Here is a 20,376-nt window from a genome sequence, read left to right as displayed (position 1 = left end):
TACAGATAGGATCATCCTGGACTGGAGCAGGGATGCCAAAGGATGCTTCAGCTCCCTGTGCATACAATGAGAAAGGACACAGGGATTATCCCACACTGGACCAGGGATCCTCCAGCCCCTGTGAGCAGGATACAGGATTAGGAATCATCCAAGGCTGGACCAGGGATGCTCAGGATGCTTCAGCTCCTTGTGCCAATAATGAGCAAGGATACAGGAATATCCCACACTGGACCAGGATGTTCCAGCTCCCTGTGAGCAAGGATCCAGGGATCAGGAATCATCCAAGGTTGGAGCAGGGATGCTCAGGAGCTCCAGCTCCCTGTGAACAAGGATGCAGGGTTATCCCAGGCTGGAGCAGGGATGTTCCAGCTCCCTGTGAACAATGATGCAGGGTTCTCCCAGGCTGGAGCAGGGATTTCCAGCCTCCCTGTGAAACAAGGATGCAGGGTTATCCCAGGCTGGAGCAGGGATGCTTCCAGCTCCCTGTGAACAAGGATGCAGGGTTATCCCAGACTGGAGCAGGGATGTTCCAGCTCCCTGTGAACAAGGATGCAGGGTTATCCCAGGCTGGAGCAGGGATGTTCCAGCTCCCTGTGAACAAGGATGCAGGGTTATCCCAGGCTGGAGCAGGGATGTTCCAGCTCTCTGTGAACAAGGATGCAGGGTTATCCCAGGCTGGAGCAGGGATGTTCCAGCTCCCTGTGAACAAGGATGCAGGGTTATCCCAGGCTGGAGCAGGGATGTTCCAGCTCCCTGTGAACAAGGATGCAGGGTTATCCCAGGCTGGAGCAGGGATGTTCCAGCTCCCTGTGAACAAGGATGCAGGGTTATCCCAGGCTGGAGCAGGGATGTTCCAGCTCCCTGTGAACAAGGATGCAGGGTTATCCCAGGCTGGAGCAGGGATGTTCCAGCTCCCTGTGAACAAGGATGCAGGGTTATCCCAGGCTGGAGCAGGGATGTTCCAGCTCCCTGTGAACAAGGATGCAGGGTTATCCCAGGCTCGAGCAGGGATGTTCCAGCTCCCTGTGAACAAGGATGCAGGGTTATCCCAGGCTCGAGCAGGGATGTTCCAGCTCCCTGTGAACAAGGATGCAGGGTTATCCCAGACTGGAGCAGGGATGTTCCAGCTCCCTGTGAACAAGGATGCAGGGTTATCCCAGGCTCGAGCAGGGATGTTCCAGCTGTGAACAAGGACGCAGGGTTATCCCAGGCTGGAGCAGGGATGTTCCAGCTCCCTGTGAACAAGGATGCAGGGTTATCCCAGGCTGGAGCAGGGATGTTCCAGCTCTCTGTGAACAAGGATGCAGGGTTATCCCAGGCTGGAGCAGGGATGCTCCAGCTCTCTGTGAACAAGGATGCAGGGTTATCCCAGGCTGGAGCAGGGATGCTCCAGCTCCCTGTGAACAAGGATGCAGGGTTATCCCAGGCTGGAGCAGGGATGTTCCAGCTCCTGTGAACAAGGATGCAGGGTTATCCCAGGCTGGAGCAGGGATGCTCCAGCTCTCTGTGAACAAGGATGCAGGGTTATCCCAGGCTGGAGCAGGGATGTTCCAGCTCTCTGTGAACAAGGATGCAGGGTTATCCCAGACTGGAGCAGGGATGTTCCAGCTCTCTGTGAACAAGGATGCAGGGTTATCCCAGGCTCGAGCAGGGATGTTCCAGCTCCCTGTGAACAAGGATGCAGGGTTATCCCAGGCTGGAGCAGGGATGCTCCAGCTGTGAACAAGGATGCAGGGTTATCCCAGGCTGGAGCAGGGATGTTCCAGCTCCTGTGAACAAGGATGCAGGTTATCCCAGGCTGGAGCAGGGATGTTCCAGCCCCCTACACACAGGGAGCAGATCAGGCACCCAATAAGATTTCCTCCATTCCCATACTTTTCCCACAAGGATTCAAGCTGTTCACGTGGAAAACCAAGGCAGGGCTGCAGGCAGGAGTTGTTTTGATGGGCTGACAGCGAAGGGAGGAGCGAGCCCAAGTAAATAAAGGCGGGATGGCAGCGAGGGAGGCGCTGCCCGAGGCTGCCGGGGCTCAGGTTGCAGGATCCAGCGGGAGTGCGGGGCACGCAGCTATTCTGGGATTGGGGATATCATTTCACCACAATCCTCCACATGTGACAGACCCAGCATCCCTAAAATAAACGGGGACTACACCCCGTCTTAAAGGGAATGGAGATAGAAACGGGGAATGGAACAACAGGCACCCAAAGTGGTGGTGATGATTTGCCTTGTTTTATTCATAGGAAGGAGAATAAATAAATAAATGCACACCAGGGGCAAAAACACTTTGGATTTCAGCAAATATTTGGAAATCTTGTTAATTAATGGTACAGTGGACACAAAGATGCAGCTGAGATCCAGAGCCTGGGATCACAGAGGGATTTGGTGGATGTTTATTTTGTATTTGGGGAGTCTTCCCGTGGACATTAAAAACAAATAAATAAGAACTTTGCACTTGCTCCCTGCCAGCGACGTGCTCAGGGTTCCTTACCCAGAGCAGCAGAAAGATGGGATGTTCCTTGTGCCAAAATAGAAAAACAATTTGGAAGAAATTTGTTATTCACTGATTTTTTTTCCCTACTGTGCAATGAGTTGAACGGGGATTTTTGCTGTTTGGGGCCAAAAATCTCAGATTTAGGATTATCCCCACTCTCACAGCCATGTCACTGCTTAATTTTACTGTACATTAAAAGAACTTTATATTAGAAATATTTATATTCATTGTATTTTTATTATTATATATGGTATATACATTATAAATATTATATCTATTATATATATTAAATATGGATTATATCTATAATGTGTTTATTATATTGTATATATTATACTATACTACATCATAAAAGTTCACTAACAAATCCCAATCTCTGTATTAAAACTACCATTTATCAGCTGGAAAAATCATCTCCATCTCCTGTGGAAGATCAACATCACTTTTGGCAGCTAAAACTCGCTCAGCAGCAAGTTTCAAATTACTTTCAGACCCCACTGCTGCAGCTTTAGTCTGTGTTATTCTCCTTCCTTGCTTGCAAGTGAAATGTAAAGTTTGAAATTTAGGTTGTAACCATAAAAAGTCCAGCACAGGGACAAGGAATTTCCCAGGGAACTGAAATCCCGCAGGGTGATGCACTGGGGCACGGGCAGGAGCACCCAGGGGGGTTTTCTCCCTGGAAATCACCACTGGGATGTTTGGTTGGCATCAGAACAGTTCTTTTCCTTCAGGAATGCATGCACAGGTTGATCACCAGCTGCACTTTGCTGTGGGGACAAGACTGTGCTCCCCAGGACTGCCCAGCACTCTCACTGCTCTCCTGCTTGGTAATTCCCTCCTACCAATCAACTGATTGATCCTTTTCTATCATAAATCAACCACTATTTCAATTATACATCAATCATTTTCTGTTACAACCTGATCAATCCAGTACAAATCCATCAATCATTTCCCAGGATAAATCAATCCATATTTTTCCTATTAATCAACCCACTATTTTCTATTATCAATCCATCAACACATTTCCCACTACAAATCAATCAACCCACAATTCTCCACCCCAAACCAGCCAATAAATTTTTATTGTGAGCAAACCAACTCCTGACTTTCCCTTCCAGATTGATCCATTGATCATTTTCTATTAGAACCCAATCAACCTTTGGCCTTTGAGCACCAAGCAACCCATCGGGTTTTACTCTGAGTCAATTAATTGGAATTAATTTGATGCTGCTTGAGTTGCTGCTGGGCTGACAGCCCCCCCAGCCCCCAGCAGGTATTTATAGCCACTGGGCCTCATCCCCACTGCCCTCAGCCCCAGCCAGTAATTAAATTAGCACAAAGAGGGGCTTGTTGAGCACTGCAGCCTCCAGAACAGCAGGAAACAAAGGGTGGGATTCTGTCTGCTGGGCTCAGGGGTGGGCAGGGGGTGCCAGGGGGTGGGGGAGCAGCCCCCAGGGCAGGACTGGGCTGTGGGGCATGGCTGGAGCAGCTGGGTGAGGGGACTCCTGCTAAGGGAATTAAATCCCACCTTGCAGTGGGGACTCAGCCCATCACTTCCCAGATTTACACCAGATTTACACCAGATTCACCAGAATTCACACCAGATTTACACCAGATTTACCAGAATTTACACCATATTCACCAGAATTCACACCAGATTTACACCAGATTCACCAGAATTCACACCAGATTTACACCAGATTTACCAGAATTTACACCAGATTTACCAGAATTTACACCAGATTTACACCAGATTCACAAGAATTTACACCAGACTTAACACCAGATTTTACACCAGATTTACCAGAATTACACTAGATTTACTAGATTTTACACCAGATTTCCCAGATTTTACCAGAACTGTCTGGAACACCAACTCAGCCACTTCCCAACTATCCCCAGCCCTGCTGCACTGAGCAGCCCCCAGGGCAGGACTGGGCTGTGGGGGCATGGCTGGAGCAGCTGGGTGAGGGGAATGCTGCTAAGGGAATTAAATCCCACCTTGCAGTGGGGACTCAGCCCATCACTTCCCAGATTTACACCAGATTCACCAGAATTTACACCAGATTTTACACCAGAATTTACACTAGATTTACACCAGAATCACAGGAATTTACACCAGATTTACACCAGCTTTACCAGATTTTACACCAGATTTAGCACCAGATTTTACACCAGAATTACACCAGATTTACCAGAATTTACACCAGATTTTACACCAGACTTCCCAGATTTAACAACAGATTTAACACCAGATTTTACGCCAGAATTTACACCAGATTCACACCAGATTTAGCAGAATTTACACCAGACTTACACCAGATTTCCCAGAATTTACACCAGATTTACACAAGATTTACCAGATTTTACACCAGATTCACACCAGATTCCCCAGAATTTACACCACATTTCCCAGATTCTACCAGAACGGGCTGGAACACCAACTCAGCCACTTCCCAATTCCTGAGCCCTTCCCCATTTCCCCCAGCCCTGCTGCACTGAGCCCCTCTCCAAGCACAATTACCTCGGGGTGAAAATGCCCCCAGGAATTCCTGCAGGGATAACAGCACTGGGAATTTCTCTGGCTTTTCCCCTGTTGAGCCAAATCCCTGGATAAACGGTGGCAGGGAAAATAACCCCCCTGATGGCTCCACCTTGAGATAACCTTGGCCACTTGCCAGGTACTCAGCTATTAAAGATGCCACTAAATCGCTTTATTTAGTGGTTTTAGCATAAATATTCTCACCAGGACCTTCAGCTCTACCGTTTGGGGCGTTAAATTTAAAAGGGAAAGAAGAGGGGGAAAAAAAAGAAAACCTTCTGGAGGTTGTTTAGGCAAGGAGGAATGATTTAGCATGGAACAGGGTGGGATTGAGGTGGCAAAGGTCACGTTGGAAAGAAGGAAAAGCTCCCCAGCAGCTCCTGGTCTAAGGAGAAAACACTGAAATGCTCAAAAAAGAGTGAAAAAAAACTTGATAAAAAGTGATGGTTGAGACAGTGGGGTTGGTGGGCTCAGGTTTGTATGGGGGGAAATATGGGAATGGGGAATATTCCCATGGGGGCTCCTGGGCTGGGGGAGTCACAGCCAGGAGCTGGAGGAGCATCACTAGAAATGCTCAAGTGTGGGTAAAAATGCATCAGAATCCCTGGAACTGCACCAGCAGCCTCAGACTGGGAGAAACACCCACAAAATTGTAGCAGCATTGCTAAAATCGGATGAGAGACACTTAAATATGGATGGGCATCCCTAAAACTGCACCAGCATCCCTAAACTCACACCAGCATCCCTAAAACTGCAGCAGCATCCCTAAAAATGCACCAGCATCCCTAAAAATGCACCAGCATCCCTAAAAATGCACCAGCATCCCTAAAACTGCACCAGCATCCCTAAAACTGCACCAGCATCCCTAAAAATGCACCAGCATCCCTAAAAATGCACCAGCATCCCTAAAACTGCAGCAGCATCCCTAAACTCGCACCAGCATCCCTAAAAATGCACCAGCATCCCTAAAAATGCACCAGCATCCCTAAAAATGCACCAGCATCCCTAAAACTGCACCAGCATCCCTAAAACTGCACCAGCATCCTAAACTGCACCAGCATCCCTAAAATGCACCAGCATCCCTAAAAATGCACCAGCATCCCTAAAACTGCACACCAGCCCGCATCCCTAAAAATGCACCAGCATCCCTAAACTCACCAGCATCCCTAAAAATGCAGCAGGATCCCTAAAACTCACACCAGCATCCCTAAAACTGCACCAGCATCCGTAAAAATTCACCTGCACCCCTAAAATTCCACCAGCATCCCTAAACAGCATCACTACCCCTAAAGTTACACCAGGATCACTAAACTCAGACCAGCACCACTAAAACTGCACCAGCATCCCTAAAAATGCAGCAGGATCCCTAAAACTGCACCAGCACCCCTAAAACTGCATCAGGACCCTTGAAATTGGAACAGCATCACTAAACTCACACCAGCATCCCTAAAAATTCACCTGCACTCCTAAAACTGCATCAGTACCTCTAAAGTTACACACGGATCACTAAACTCAGACCAGCACCACTAAAACTGCACCAGCATCCCTAAAAATGCAGCAGGATCCCTAAAACTGCATCAGTATCCCTAAAAATTGCAGTAGCATTCCTAAAGTTGGACCAGCATCACTAAACTCACAGCAGCATCCCTAGAACTGCACCAGGATCCTTAAAATTGCACCACAATCTCTAAAATTGCAGCAGCATCCCTAAAACTGCATCAGTACCCCTAAAGTTGGACCAGCATCACTAAACTCACAGCAGCACCCCCAAAAATTCACCTGCACCCCTAAAACTGCAGCAGCATCATTAAAACTCGATCAGCATCCCCAAGGGTGGATGAGCACCCCTGAAGTTGCACCATCATCCCTAAAACTGAAGGAGCATCACTAAAGCTGCACCTATGGGAATTGCCCTGGCATTCCCCAAACTGGCACCAGCACCCCTGAAGTTGGAGAGGGATCTGAAAAAAATCTAAACCTAAAAATCACCTTACAGGAAAACAACCCTCTGATACCATTCAGTATTTAATTAATATTATCTTTAATTATTAACTATTTACTTTTTATTGGTTATTGAGTATGTATGTATTATTTATTTTTACTGTTCATTTTTATGACAGTTAAGTTTGTTCTTTACCATCCCACTGACAAAGTGTCCCACTTCATTATTCTTTGTTTTAGAGCAATTAATTAATTGCAGGAGTTACAAGACCTTGGATCTGGCAGCAAGATATAAAGAAACCAATTTCTGCCCATAAATGCATTAAAAGACCTTTGCAGGCATTTTATATAAATGGGATTTTCTTGGGATTGAGATCAAAAATAATAAGAATTTATTTCTTTTCTATTTCTTTTTTTTTTTCCTTTAACTCCTCCAGCAAAGTTCACCTCCTCAGAATTCAGATTTTGGGGGGTTTTTTGAATAATTCTATCTAAATTGGGTGAGTCAGAGCAAGGCCAGGGAGGGGATGGAGGATGAGAGGTGGGATGGAGAGCGTGGGATGCAGGATGGTCTGGAGGGGAGACCTGCACCCACCAAGGCTGAGCCAATTATTTATAATTATTTATTATGAGCTGATGAAGGGGATAATAAAATACAAGACTGGGAGAGGGCTCAGCTCATCACCAGGAGCCTCCCTTTGGAAAGAGGCAGCAGGAAAATAGTGGGAAGAGGAGGAAAATGGGGAAAAGGAGGAAAATCAGGCAGGAAAAAGGAGGAAAACAAGCAGGAAAAAGGAGGAAAACCAAGCAGGAAAAAGGAGGAAAACCAAGAAGGGAAAGGGAGGAAAACCAAGAAGGACAAGGAGGAAAATCAATAAGGAAAGAGAGAAAAATCCAGCACAAAAGGGAGAAAAATCAAGCAGGGAAAAGGAGGAAAATCAAGAAGGGAAAGGGAGGAAAATCACGCAGGAAAAGGAGAAAAATCAAGCAGGGAAAAGGAGGAAAATCAAGCAGGGAAAAGGAGGAAAATCAGGTGGGGAAAGGGAGAAATATCAAGCAGGAAAAGTAGAAATATCAAGCAGAAATGGGAGAAAAATCAAGAAGGGAAAAGAAGGAAAATCAAGCAGAAAAAGGAGAAAAATCAAGAAGGAAAAGGAGGAAAATCAAGCAGGGAAATGATTTTTTTTTTTCTGGGATAGCATCAAAATCTCCATCCAGGCTCCCAGCTCGGCAACAGGCAGCAGTGTGGGATGGAGAAATTAGCAGCTTGGAACAATAAATTCCCTTTTAAATTTATTGCTCAGGAGCATTAAAAATGTCTGAAGTGGTTTCCATCCAGCAGCACCGTGGGAATTCGCCCAGGGATCCAGGAGCTGGTAATTGCTATTCTCCAACTTGCCTTGGAAGCTTCAAGTAGTGTTTAAAAAAAACCATTTGAAGGGTTTTCTAAAGCCATAAAGTGCCCTCCATGTACCTGGGAGTGATGAGCTGGTCCTGCCTCCACCAAAAATTCCTGGGAATAACACACTGCTGGTCTGGTAATGGAAAGGAAACTGCTACAAGTCAATATTGGAATTTTTTTTCATTATTTGGCCAAGTTTTGCCTTGCTGGTGGCAGAGTGTGTGGCATTGAGGGGATATCAGAGAGGCTGGGATGGAAAATGTTGGGTTTGCTGCTTGGACAGGGCTGGGCTGCCAAAAATGAGGGGGGAAAAGGGGGAATAAAGAGGGAAAAAAGCAAAATAGTAAAGGGAAAAATAGAAGTTAAAAAAAAGAAAAGAAAAAGGGAAAGAGGAAAAGCCAAAAATAAAAATTTAAAAGGGAAAAAAAGGGAAAAAATAGGAGTGAGAAATAAAGAGGGGAAAAGGGAAAGAACATTAAATATTCCCATTTTTTAGGAGGAGAAAAAAAGGAAAAAAAAAAAGGAAAACAAAGCAAAAAGGGGAAAATATTTTAAAAAGGTAAAGAAGGGAAATAAGGACAATCAAGGGAAAAATAAAACAGAAAAAGGAAAATATTTTAAAAGAAAGAAAATAAAGGAGAAAACAAAAAAGAAAATACTGAAAAAGGGGAAAGGGGAAAAAAGAAAAGATGAGAAAAAGGAAGACAAAGGAAAATAGTAAAAAAAAAAAAAAAAGGAGAAAAGGTGGAAAAGGGGGGGAAAAAAGGAGAAAAGGGGGGGAGGAAGGGGAAAAAGGAGTAAAATATGGGGAAAGGGGGGGGAAAGGAAAAAAAAATCAGTTTTTCCTGACATAGAAAAAATTCCAAGGGGTTGAAGCTGTGAGCCACAGCTGGGGGAGCTCCTGGGGAGGCTGAGGCTGCTCCTGCTCCCTCCAGGATCTTCCCCCAGACCCCACTCCAAACCCATCCTCAAACAAACACAACATGGGGGCAGAAATAAAACAGAAGCTTCCCGTGGCTGGGCCAAAATTGGGATTATTTTTAATTGGCTTTCTGAGATTTCTGGCAGGGCTCCAGGCAGCCAGCACAGCCAGGGAAGGGGAGGGAAAACCTGGCCAAAAACTCTGGGTTCAGTAATGACATTTTTCATAGTTTTTGTAACACCTTGTGAAAGCCAAAAGCTCCAGGCTGAACATCACTGGGGAATTTTTTTCCCCTCACCACAAGCTGGGTTTCACTCTCCCTTCTCCACCTGCACCAAAATAACCTGATTTTTGGGGAGCATCAGCAGTGCTGCACACCTAAACCTGAGGGGTTTTGGTGAGGCTGCCTGGATATTTGGGTTTTTACTTTGTGTGGGAGGGATTGGACAGGTGGCACAGAGGGCTGGAAAGGTGGGAGAAGCATGGACTGGGAAATGAAAGTCAAGGGAAAAAAATCAAATTGTGACAAAGCAGAAAAAATGAAATAAATGTTAAAAAAAAATTAGATAAAAAAATAAAACAAGAATAAAACCAAAATAAATAAATAAAAAACAAACAAAAAATAAATAAGATGAAGTAATAAAAAGAAAACTCACAAAAAGATTAAATTAAAATTAAATTAAAATAAAATGATAAGTAAATAACAATTCTTAAAAATTGTGGACATGGTGCTTTGGGAGGTGGTTTAGTGGTGGATTTCGCAGCTGGACCCAATGGTCCTGAAGGTCTTTGGCAATTTAGCTGTTTAACAAACACCAAACAACCAGAGCTGGGACTGCCCAGGGTTTGTGTTCCTCCTTGGAAGAGGAAAAGCCAAAAAAATCGGATACAATCAAGCAGTTGGGAAGCACTGAGGCCAAATTCCTTCTTATTTATACAGCTGCAAACCACAGCTGGGCAAAGGCAACCTCATCCCACTGGGAGCAGGGCTCCATCCCACCCCACCCCACCAGGGTTTGAACATGGGCATCACCTGGAGCACCCCCTCAGTCCTTCCAAGGCTGGAGGCAGAGATAAACCCGAGTTTAAATTTAATTGAGGATTAATTCCCATCCTTCCGGATTATTATTTGGAGCTGGCATCGTAATGATCTGACTAATGATGCTGGGAGTTCATTTATTTTGGGGCTAATTAGAGGGCATTTGTTAACACCCTCTTTGGTGGTGGCAAAAATTATTTGGGAATCAAGTTACTCAACAGTGCATGGGGTGTTAAATGGAACTGGGAATTGTCTGGATCCAGTAAATGATCCCACTACCACCCCAAAATTCAGATTTCCACGTGCTGCAGCGAAGTGAGGATGGGCAATAACTGGGGGCAGGATGCTGGGATGCATCAGCCTGAAACAAAGATGACCCTGAAGCTTGGTCTGGCTTCCCAGCAGGATTGCAGATCCAAATCTCCCTTAGTTCATCCCTAACCGTGGCCAAAGTTTCCTCCTGACTTCAGGAAGCGAGAGCTGTGCCCCTTGCACCCCTCCCACCCCATCCCACCACCCTGCCCCATCCCACTGACTCCTCCAAGCCACAGCAGCTCCCAGCAAAATCAACTGTGCCAAGCTGGGCTGTGCCAGCATCCCAGCTCATCTCCTCCATGTGCTCAGGAAACATCCCAAGGATCCAGCACAAACCCAGCCAGGATGCAGAGGGCACCCCGAGGGGCAGCCCTGCAGCCCCCAGGATGAGGATGGAAGGGTGAAGGATGCTCTTCCCAGCAGGACCAAGCCAACACTTGAGTTTTGTGGGAGGACAAAAAAACCCCTGCTATTGCTCAGAGATTTATAGATGCTGCCCATCAAGCTGGAAAAAACACAAGAATTCAGAAAAAGTCAAAATCACCCAAAATCCAAAGCTGCCTCATGAGGGTCTTGTTTTATCCTTGAGTTGGAAAAAGAGTTATTCCTGATGTGCCAGAGGGGTAAAACACCTCTCCCAGTACAACTATAATGCACTTAATCCAAAAGAGCAGATTTCCTTTAAAAACAAAAAAAACTTAAAGAAAAAAGATGAGATTTCCTTAAAAAAAGGTGACTTCCTTCAAAAAAAAAAAAAAAAAATCCACTTTTCCCTTAAAAAAAAAGATTTTCCTTAAAAAAGGAGGAATGTTTTTAAAAAGGCAATTTCCTTAAAGAAAGGGAAATTTCCATAAAAAATTTATTTCCTTTATTTCCCCCTCCCAAAAACGATGGAGGGAAAATGGAATATGTTCCTGCAAGCTCAGTGGGGAAGCTCAGCATCACTTTTCTCCCTGTTTTTTCCCTCACCCATGATATCAGGGAGTGCTGAATGTTATTTATAAATAAATATCTAATATTAGGAAGATCTCAGGTTAAAGTGAAGGGGTTTGTGGGCTGGCTTTGGGGAGCAAGGGCTGCAAAGTGCCTTAAAAAGCCCAATTTTGGGATGCTGAGGAACAGAGCACCTCCTTCTCTTCCTGACACTGCCAGCTCCCCTATTAACCTCTCCTGTAATTAGCCTCAAGCAATTAACTTTTGCTCCTAACGAAGGAATCTCAGTGCAGGGAGTTAAATAAAATAGGAGGGAGGAGGGGAAAAAAAGTAAGGGGGAATCCTGATCCCATCACCTGCGTGTTCCATATAGCTTAAACCCAAAACAAGGCACTGCTTTTTCACCCAAATCTCCCAAAATCCAATTGATTCACCCAAACCCCTCTCCCCATCCACAGGAGGCTGGAAAGAGCCCCCCAGACATCAGACCCCAAGGGTTTTGGGGTGTTTCTTTTCAGGGAGCACCCACTTTTCCACCAGGGGATGATGCCAGCAACACCGAGTCAGCAGTTTTGGAGGCATGATGTCCAAAAGTTTCATCAAATCCAGGTCCTCTGAGCCACTCTCTGCTTTTCCCCAGCCCAACCCCAAAACCTTTCAGGATTTAAAAGCAAAATAAGTTGAAAAAAGCCAAATTATGCCATTTCCTCTTCTATTTTCTGCTTCTCCCCGGCAGACAGCTGTCCCGCATCCCAGCCAAAAATAATCCATCCCCCCCCTTTCCTCAATCTAATCTCCCCGGCTGGGAGTTTGAAAATATCCTGCCGGGTTTAGGGTTTCCCGTTACCCGGTGGGCGGCGAGATAGTGGGAAAAAAGATCCTTGGGAGCGAGAAAAACCGGGAAGAGCCCAAACAAAGAGCCCGAGCCCAAGTTGAGCTTGGACACCTGGCGAGGGCTGGGATGAAGGGGAGGGACACCCCAAAGCCTCGGCAAAACTTCCCGAGTTGCACAATGCCACCGGCGGAGCCATCCTCCCGCAGGCGGAAATGCAACCAAAAATTCCAGGATAAATTTCAAATCATAATTATTATTATTCTTATGAAGAAGAAGAAGCCCTCCCTGCATTGCTGCAGAGCCGCTAGAAGGGATTTCTGGAGTATTCATCCACCCCAGTGGGATGGGGGGAGCTGCCAAGGGGTCCCGTGGAGCGCTCCAGGGGGAAGGGGTGCCCTGGGGGAATGGGGAGCGCCAGGAGAAGGCGGCACCCGGGGGATCTCGGGGTGCACCGGGGGTTTGTCCCGGGAGAGCCGCCGGGATGCGGCATTCCTGCCAGGGCCACGCTCGGGCACTGGCGGCGAGCCCGCAGGAGGCCCTGCGGGGTGGCACCGCTGTCCCCCGGCCCCAGCGGGTGCCCCGGGGGTCCTGGGGGCACCCCGAGCTCGGCGGGTGCTGTGCACGGCTGGGATGCTGCAGATAAACGCCCCCAGCACCGCCCGCGGCAGTGCCCCCCACCCACCCGGCACCGGGGGCAACTTCCCGGGCACCGAACGCCCCGGGCCGGGGACTGCAGCCCTCCCGGGGGTCGTGACCGGCTGAGGGGGCTCCAGCCCTCCTCGGGGGAGCCGTGCCCAGCTGAGGGGGGCTGGCATCCCCGGGAGAGGGCTGCGAGCAGCCGAGGGGGGGTCGCAAGGGGCCGGGGGGCTGCAGCCCCCGGGGAGGGCTCAGCGAGCGGCCCGAGGGGCCCGGGCAGCCCCGCCGGGAGCGCTCCCGCCGCTCGGGGCTCCGCGGCCGGCCCCGCTCACGGCAGCGAGCACGGGGGGCTGCGACCCCCGGGGGGGCGCTGGGAGGGGAGGGGAGGGGGGGTCTGCAGCCGGCCGGGGGTCGCAGCCCCGCTAAAAGCACGGCAGGCGGGAGGAGGCTGCAGCCGGCCGGGGGGTACGGGCCCCAGGAAAGCCCCGCCAGCCCCCCGGGTCTGCGAGCGGGCAGCGGCGGCTGCAACTTGTATGGGGGGGCTGCAACCTTCGGGGGGTCTGTGAGCGGCTGGGGGGGCGCGACCCGCCAGCACCGGAGCCCCCCGGATGGCCGCAGCGGCCGGGGGATGGGGAGCAGGGGGTGCAGCCCGCCCCGATCGCTGCGTGCCCCCAAAACCACCGCGCCCGGCCGAGGGGGGCACGGCGGGGAACCGCGGCGGCACGGCCGGCCGGAGGGCAGCCCGCAGGGGCAACCGGACACCGGGCACGGACGGCCGCGCTGCCCCGGCCCCGCACGGCCGGGGAGGCGGCGGGAACGGCAAGTTACTTCCCACACCGGAGGGGATGGGGGGTGGGGGGGTGTCCCCGCCGCCGCCGCCGCACGTGCCCCGCCGCCCGCGCCGCTTTGTCCGCCGGGCTCCGCGGCTCCGCCCGCCCCCGCGCGGCGGCCCCGCCGTGAGTGACAGCCCTACCTGCCCGCCAATCTTCATCACACCGACACCGGCCTGACAGCGCGGCCGCCGCTCGCCGCCCGCCCGCCCGCCCGGCCCCGCCGCGCCGCCGCCGACAGGCCCCGCCCACCGCCCGCAGCGCCACGCCCCCCACGCCGAGCCACGCCCCCTACGAGCCCTCCCCTCTGCTTGGCCACGCCCCCTGCCACGCCCCTTCACTGCTCCCCCTAGCGCCCCCTGCTGGCGGGCGCTGCTCCCCGCGCTGCGCCCCCCGCCCCAAACGGAGCCGCCCCACCCACACCCCCACCCCCCGGACCCCCCGGGTGTCCCCGGGACAGCGCTCGGACCCTCCCCCGGCCAACCCTGCCCCTGCTGCCCTCAGCCAGATCCCCCGCACCAATCTGCCTCCCCAGCAGCATCCGTCCCCGGTTTGTTTCCCAAATGTGCTGCCCCTCACCCCCCCACACTGTCCCAACACATTTCATACCCCCCCCCTACCCACAACCAGCCGCATCTGCTCCCCTCCATATTTCCGCGCCCCCCTTCCCCCCGAATGCTTTTGCCACCCCAGACAGATTCAGAGCCAGCCTGGGTGACCTTGGTGACCCCAACTCCCCCCCCGGACACCCCCGGAGTCCCCCCCCCATCACACCCGCCAGGGGGGTTACCAAACCCGCCCATCCCCCAGCACAACCTTGACATTTAGGGTACCCAGTGAAATCCCACCCCAACCCCTCCTGGGTAATCCCCCAGGCAAAACGCTCTTATTTTGGAAATATCTGTTAATTACTGGTAATTGGTAATGGGGGGGGAGCGGGGGCGGCTTCTGACAGACTCCCCCAACCCAGATTTTGGTCTGCATGAGACATCAGCTGCCCTTCCCTCTCCCAAGACCTGAAGATGAAGTTTCCCTGGAATCATTGGAAGTGCTGGGTCCTACAGCCAAATTTTCCCACATTTTATTGCAAAAGCCACAGGGACAGATGTTTCTGGATCAGTCTGGCCATATTTTTTTACCTCCCAATTTTCCACCCCCTTCCCTAAAGAAAAATGCCATCAAGAACAGATTTAATGAGACGTGCTGAATTTCTGCCCATTTCCTAAAGATATTGAGTGGGGGTCAAAGTCACCCAGAAGAGCCCCAGAATTCCTTTGGGATAGTTAATGGGATAAGGAATAGGTTAAAACTGGCTCCAAAGAGTTACAGAGGGATGCCAGCCAGGGGCACCAAATGGTGTGTAATGGGGTCAGAGATGCAAGGGGAAAGGTGGACCAAAAATAAATTTAAGACCAGGAACACAAAGCAATTTAATTTTTTTCTACAGTTTTCCAGAACAAACGGCCTCTTGAAAAAATCAGCATTCCTAAATCCCTCCTCCTAGCTGATGCCCAAAAATAAGTCCATCCAGAAAATATCTGCTCCACTGTTTGTACTTCCTGATGTCCTTTGGGTTGGCCAAGGAAGAGCAAGGGAAAATAGATGGCTCCCAGTTGGAATCCATCAATAAAATCACAGTGGCTGGTTGGGATGAATCTCACCCACTCCTCTCCAAAAAAAAAAAAAAATCACTGCATTGCATCACTGAGAAAACCAGCAGGAACTCAGAGCATCCCCCCAGTCCTTGGGAGATGTTGGAATGATTTATAGGAATTTCTTGCCTTGTAAATCAGCCAGCAGGACGTTTTCCCCTCCCTTATTACTATTCCACAGAAGCGAGCGAAGATGAGGAGCCATAAAGCTGTCGCCGGTTGTTTCAACCAGCTGGGGATGCCAGACAGAAAATATTTTGGGTTTTGCAGAAGCTGGAGAAGTGGAAAGGAAGAGAGAAGGGGAGGCAGATGGAAAAGCCATCACTGTGATATCAAAGGACCACTGGATCATCCACGCTTGGCATCTCATCTTCCTCACGTCTCATCTTGGAAAACGGGATGTAAAAGAGCAGGAACATGTGGGGCATATTTTGAGCTACATCATTGCCAAAAATATCCAAGAGCTCAAAATTTTAGGGTTCTCGTGGTGCAGGGATATTTCTTCTGGAGCCAGCAGCAAGGAGCTCCTCACATTCGTTCCTCAAGCATCCCAAGCTCATTCCTCAAGGATCCCACATTGGATCCTTGAATATCCCACCACTGATCCTTGAATATCCCACATTTGACCCTTGAATGTCTCACTTTTGGTCCTTGAATATCCCAGAACTGATCCTTGAATATCCCACATCTGATCCTTGAATTTCCCACATCTGATCCTTGAATATCCCACATCTGATCCTTGAATATCCCACATTTTATCCTTGACCATCCCACTTTTGGTCCTTGAATATCCCACATTCACTCCTCGGGCATCCCTCATTTATCTTCCCCAATTTGCCGCCCAATTGCCAGAGCAATTCCTCCACTGGTTTTGGAATCTCACTTTTAAAACTCCGGGGAAAGTATCCAGGCCCAGATTTTTCCTTCACAAAGGCAAAAGCTGCTTCTTCCCTGGAGAGTTTTTTCCAGAGGTTAATTATCATCAATTATTATGCCTGGTTAAAAAAATACATTTCCCATTTGGATTGGCCACTTCATCACCCAGCCGTGGGAGCTTGTTGGAATTTTTTTGGTGATAAATTAAAATTCTCTCACACTCAATCTTGCAGCTCTCTTCCCCAGGAGGAAAAAAAAGAAAGAAAAAAAGGCATTTTTCTGCTGCAACAGGTCATTGCTGAGGGATTTTTTTGGTGAGGTCTCGTCCCACAGACCCTGAGCCTCCAGATCTCCAGGACCAGGGGTGCCTGGCTGCATCCCTACTGAGAGGAGTTTGGGTACCAGCTGGAAGGGATGCCCAGACCCCAAAACCAGGAAACCCTCCTTTCCTTCAGACACCTTTTCCCATCCCTGCCCCAATCCAGATTGCTGGAAAACCTCCCTGAAATTAAACCCCCTCCACTTAAAATTCCCCCAGATTCTGGGGGCTGTGCCTTTCCCATGCCCCAGGCTGGAGCATGGGCACCTCAGGGAGATTTTTTGCAGGTGTGAAGTCAGTGTTGTAAATCTGTAATTGCCACAAACTCCCTGGCACTGGTTCCAGAGGGCATGGACAGATCCTTTCCAAAAGAGACGAGTCCTGGGAGCAGGTTTGATCAAATATTAAACATTTGGCAAGAGCAGCGACACACATAAGCAGCAATATTTACATTTTTACATAACGGGCTTCAGGAGAAAACAAATTACATAAAATATAGAGGTTTAGTCTCCATCATTTCACTGCTCCTCCATAAATAATTCAATTCTCTTTCCAAGATTGCATTATTGCTCCTGTCGGATTGCTCTAAGAAAAACTGGGATGAGATTCTCTGCAAGATGCATAAGAGCAAAAAACTGAGTAAATTATTCAAAACTGGATGTTCAAAACAAGGCAGGGTTTTGGGACATTTCCTTGAGGCTGAGCCTGGCTTAAGCACGTGGCTCAGCCTCTAGGAAACTGGAGGGGTACAATGTCCCTTCCAAATTACAGCGAGGGTGTGCAGCCCCTCAGGAGTTAAAAGGTGCTGCAAAGAAATCCCCAAAGACAATTTAGGATCTTTTTTAGGCAGGGTATCCAGTGGTGCCCAGCAGCCCCTCATCCCTCTGGCTCAGGCACCACACTTGGATCTGGCCATGACAGGCAAAGCAAATCACTCACTAAAATTTTGGCTTTTTAGGAGATATTTAAGGACATGAATATTTTCCTACACCTTTCCAAACCCTTTCCAGCTGTAAGTTTCAAGGAGTGAGAAGAAAATCCAGCATCAAGCAATGCAGCCTTACAAGCCACGTGGGGAGCATCCACACGGACAGTTGTCTGTCCAAACCCAACAATGCCTGTGCCAAAACTGGGGTGAAATTAAAGGATTCCCCAAATTTTAACTGCTCAGCTCATGGAAGCTCTCTGTATAACTTGATTTTCCCTCCATTTCTGGTACTTCACTCACAGGACACCTCCCCCTTTTACCTGTGCTCATGATTTTCCTGGGAATAATAAGATTTACCACACCAAGGCAACAATGTTATTTTTGTGCATTTTAAACAATCTCAGACACACAAACAAGCTTGTAATTTCCCAAGAACTAATAGATAAATACATGGGAGAATATAATTAAGGGGTTTATCAATAATCCATAGGGACAAGGAGGATATATTCAGAATTAGTGATCAGTGCCAGCATGGCTCTGTATTCCCAGAGGTTTCCTATGCAAGATTAAATAAGATTAAGTTTATTTCTTGTGAGAGATTGATGGATTGATAATAAAGAAAGCTAAAGCCAAAACAAAGGATTTTTCCCCTTCAGAGGGGGAAAATCCACCCAGCAGCCTGGACTGAGTGGGAAAAGATCTAAAGAAATGGGATTTCTGCCCTCCCCACACGGGCTGAGGGGGGCTGGTGGTGGTTTCCTGAGCCAGGAAAGCATTTTGGGGTCCTTCCAGAGGGCAAGTGGTGGATAAATGGCAGGTTATATATATTTTGATTAGAAAATCCCTGCTGCCAACTTACTCCTCTTAAATGTTTAATTTCAAGGCATAACAAGTCCTCAGCTGGTTTTTGCTGCTCCTTCAGGCTCTCCTGTGCAAAGTTATGGAAGCGTCTGACTGACTGATCCTCTCCCAAGCATTTCCAGGGATAAACAGAAAAAGAGAAGGCTCTGGATGTTTAAAGTGACTTACCTCCAGCACTTGGCCAAGTTTGGAGTCTGTTTCCAGAGGCAATATCAGCTTATAGAGATAGAGATGGGCTGGAGGGATACCCATGGGGGGAAACAAAAATTATAAACAATTGTAAAAAATTGCAAAAAAGATAAAAATTGTAAAATTGTAAAAATTATAAAAAATATTTTTAAAATGAAAAATTTAAAAATAAAATTATTAAAATATTTATATATATATATAAATAGTCAAAATCTAAAGTATAAAATTATAGAAATACTAAAATTATAAAAATAGTGAAAATATTAAAATATAAAAATATAAATATTTTAAATATGATTTTAAATAATATTAAAAATAAATTATTAAAATAAAGTTTTATAAGAATATATTTCATATTATAATATATTATAATATATATATATTATATTATATTTTAAAATTAATTATTAAAAACTAATATTATAAAATAAAAAATAAATATAATTTTAAACTATTAAAATTATAAATAACTGTAAAACTCAACCCTGTGCAAACACTGCAGACACAAAGCCAGGGCTGGTCAATAGGCAGAGCCCCCCTCAGTTTGTGTTCCCCTGGGACACCTGCAGTGCCTGACAATTGGCAAACACAAGGTGGAGGTGCTGATCCTGCCCTCCCACATTTGTGACTCCACCTGAGATGGTTCTTCCCCTTGGCTGGGCTTTGGTGCTCCTTGCCCATCCTCGTGTGGGTGCAGCCCACGGTGGGAGTTCCACCTTCCCCTGCCTCCCCCAGCCAGCCATGGCAGCCCCAGGCTGGCTCCCAGCGCTGGTGGAGGGAGAAGACAGAGATGGTCACAACTCTTTAAAGATGCAAATTGAGAAGCAGCCATCATAACAAGAGAGCTCTGCTAATTCTCTTACAAGTATGCAGATTTCCATGCTGACTTTTCCTAGGCTTATTTGTTTTATTTAGCAATAAATTTAATACCAGCTCCCTGAAGCAAAGAGACAGATGGACTATAAACTTTGAATTTTGAGTAGTTTTACTTTCTTGGGCTCATGTAATCTTTGATGTCTTCTGAAATTACATCTTGGAAAGTTCTCAGGGATTGAATTCTGCTTTTTACAGCCCTCAAAGCCATTTGATTAGCTGCCTTTTAATTTTTTTTCTTGTACAGGTTACCTGAAGGATCTTAAATACCATCTCAGTGATTCACACCCTTGGCTGCCAGAGCTGTCTCAGGGAGCTGCCAGTGGACCTGAGAAAACCAAAGCGCTGCATAAAATCTTCTCTGCAGGCAAAGGAAAGCAAAATAAGCTTTATGCATCCTTTGGGATGGAAAACCTCTGAGATCTGAGACCAAAACCCCTGGGCTGGGATAGAATGGTGTCCTTGCAGAGCGCAGGGCAGCTGGGGTGGGCTTTGGGAGGACCACGAAGTCACAGTGCAGCAGGAAGAATCCAGCTCCTTTTTTCTTTTTTCTTTTTTCTTTTTTTGGCCATCCACCAGCAGTGAAAAAGTTGGGATGGAAATGAGGAGAAAAGAGGAGAAAAGAGGAGAAACGAGGAGAAAAGAGAGGTTGGTGCAGCCTGGCTGGGGAGGCCCTGGAGGAGGGTGGGCTCCACCTCCAGTGGCCCAGGGGTGGTTGGATACAGCCATGAGCTGATTGAGCACCACGAAGGTCAGATACACAGGAGCATCCACACTGAGCTGTGTGGAAAT

The 20,376-nt window shown here is 48.0% G+C and overlaps 1 protein-coding gene across 3 annotated transcripts in view; it reads right to left on the bottom strand.

The window, feature by feature from the left end:
- The window catches only part of PKNOX2 (PBX/knotted 1 homeobox 2), a 102,897-nt gene extending 88,796 nt beyond the window's left edge, over nt 1-14,101 (bottom strand). For all 3 annotated transcript variants that reach the window (XM_050983632.1, XM_030232129.2, XM_030232128.2), the window contains exon 1: nt 14,030-14,101. The gene's annotated coding sequence lies outside the window, so the exon portion shown is untranslated. The remainder of the gene's footprint in view (nt 1-14,029) is intronic.
- Nucleotides 14,102-20,376: the final 6,275 nt, after the last annotated feature.

The sequence above is a fragment of the Serinus canaria genome, chromosome 24, assembly GCF_022539315.1.
Source record: "Serinus canaria isolate serCan28SL12 chromosome 24, serCan2020, whole genome shotgun sequence".
NCBI classification, from domain to species: Eukaryota; Metazoa; Chordata; class Aves; order Passeriformes; family Fringillidae; genus Serinus; species Serinus canaria.
The sequence above is the reverse complement of the archived record's forward strand: the minus strand, read 5'-3'. Positions and strand labels throughout refer to the sequence as shown.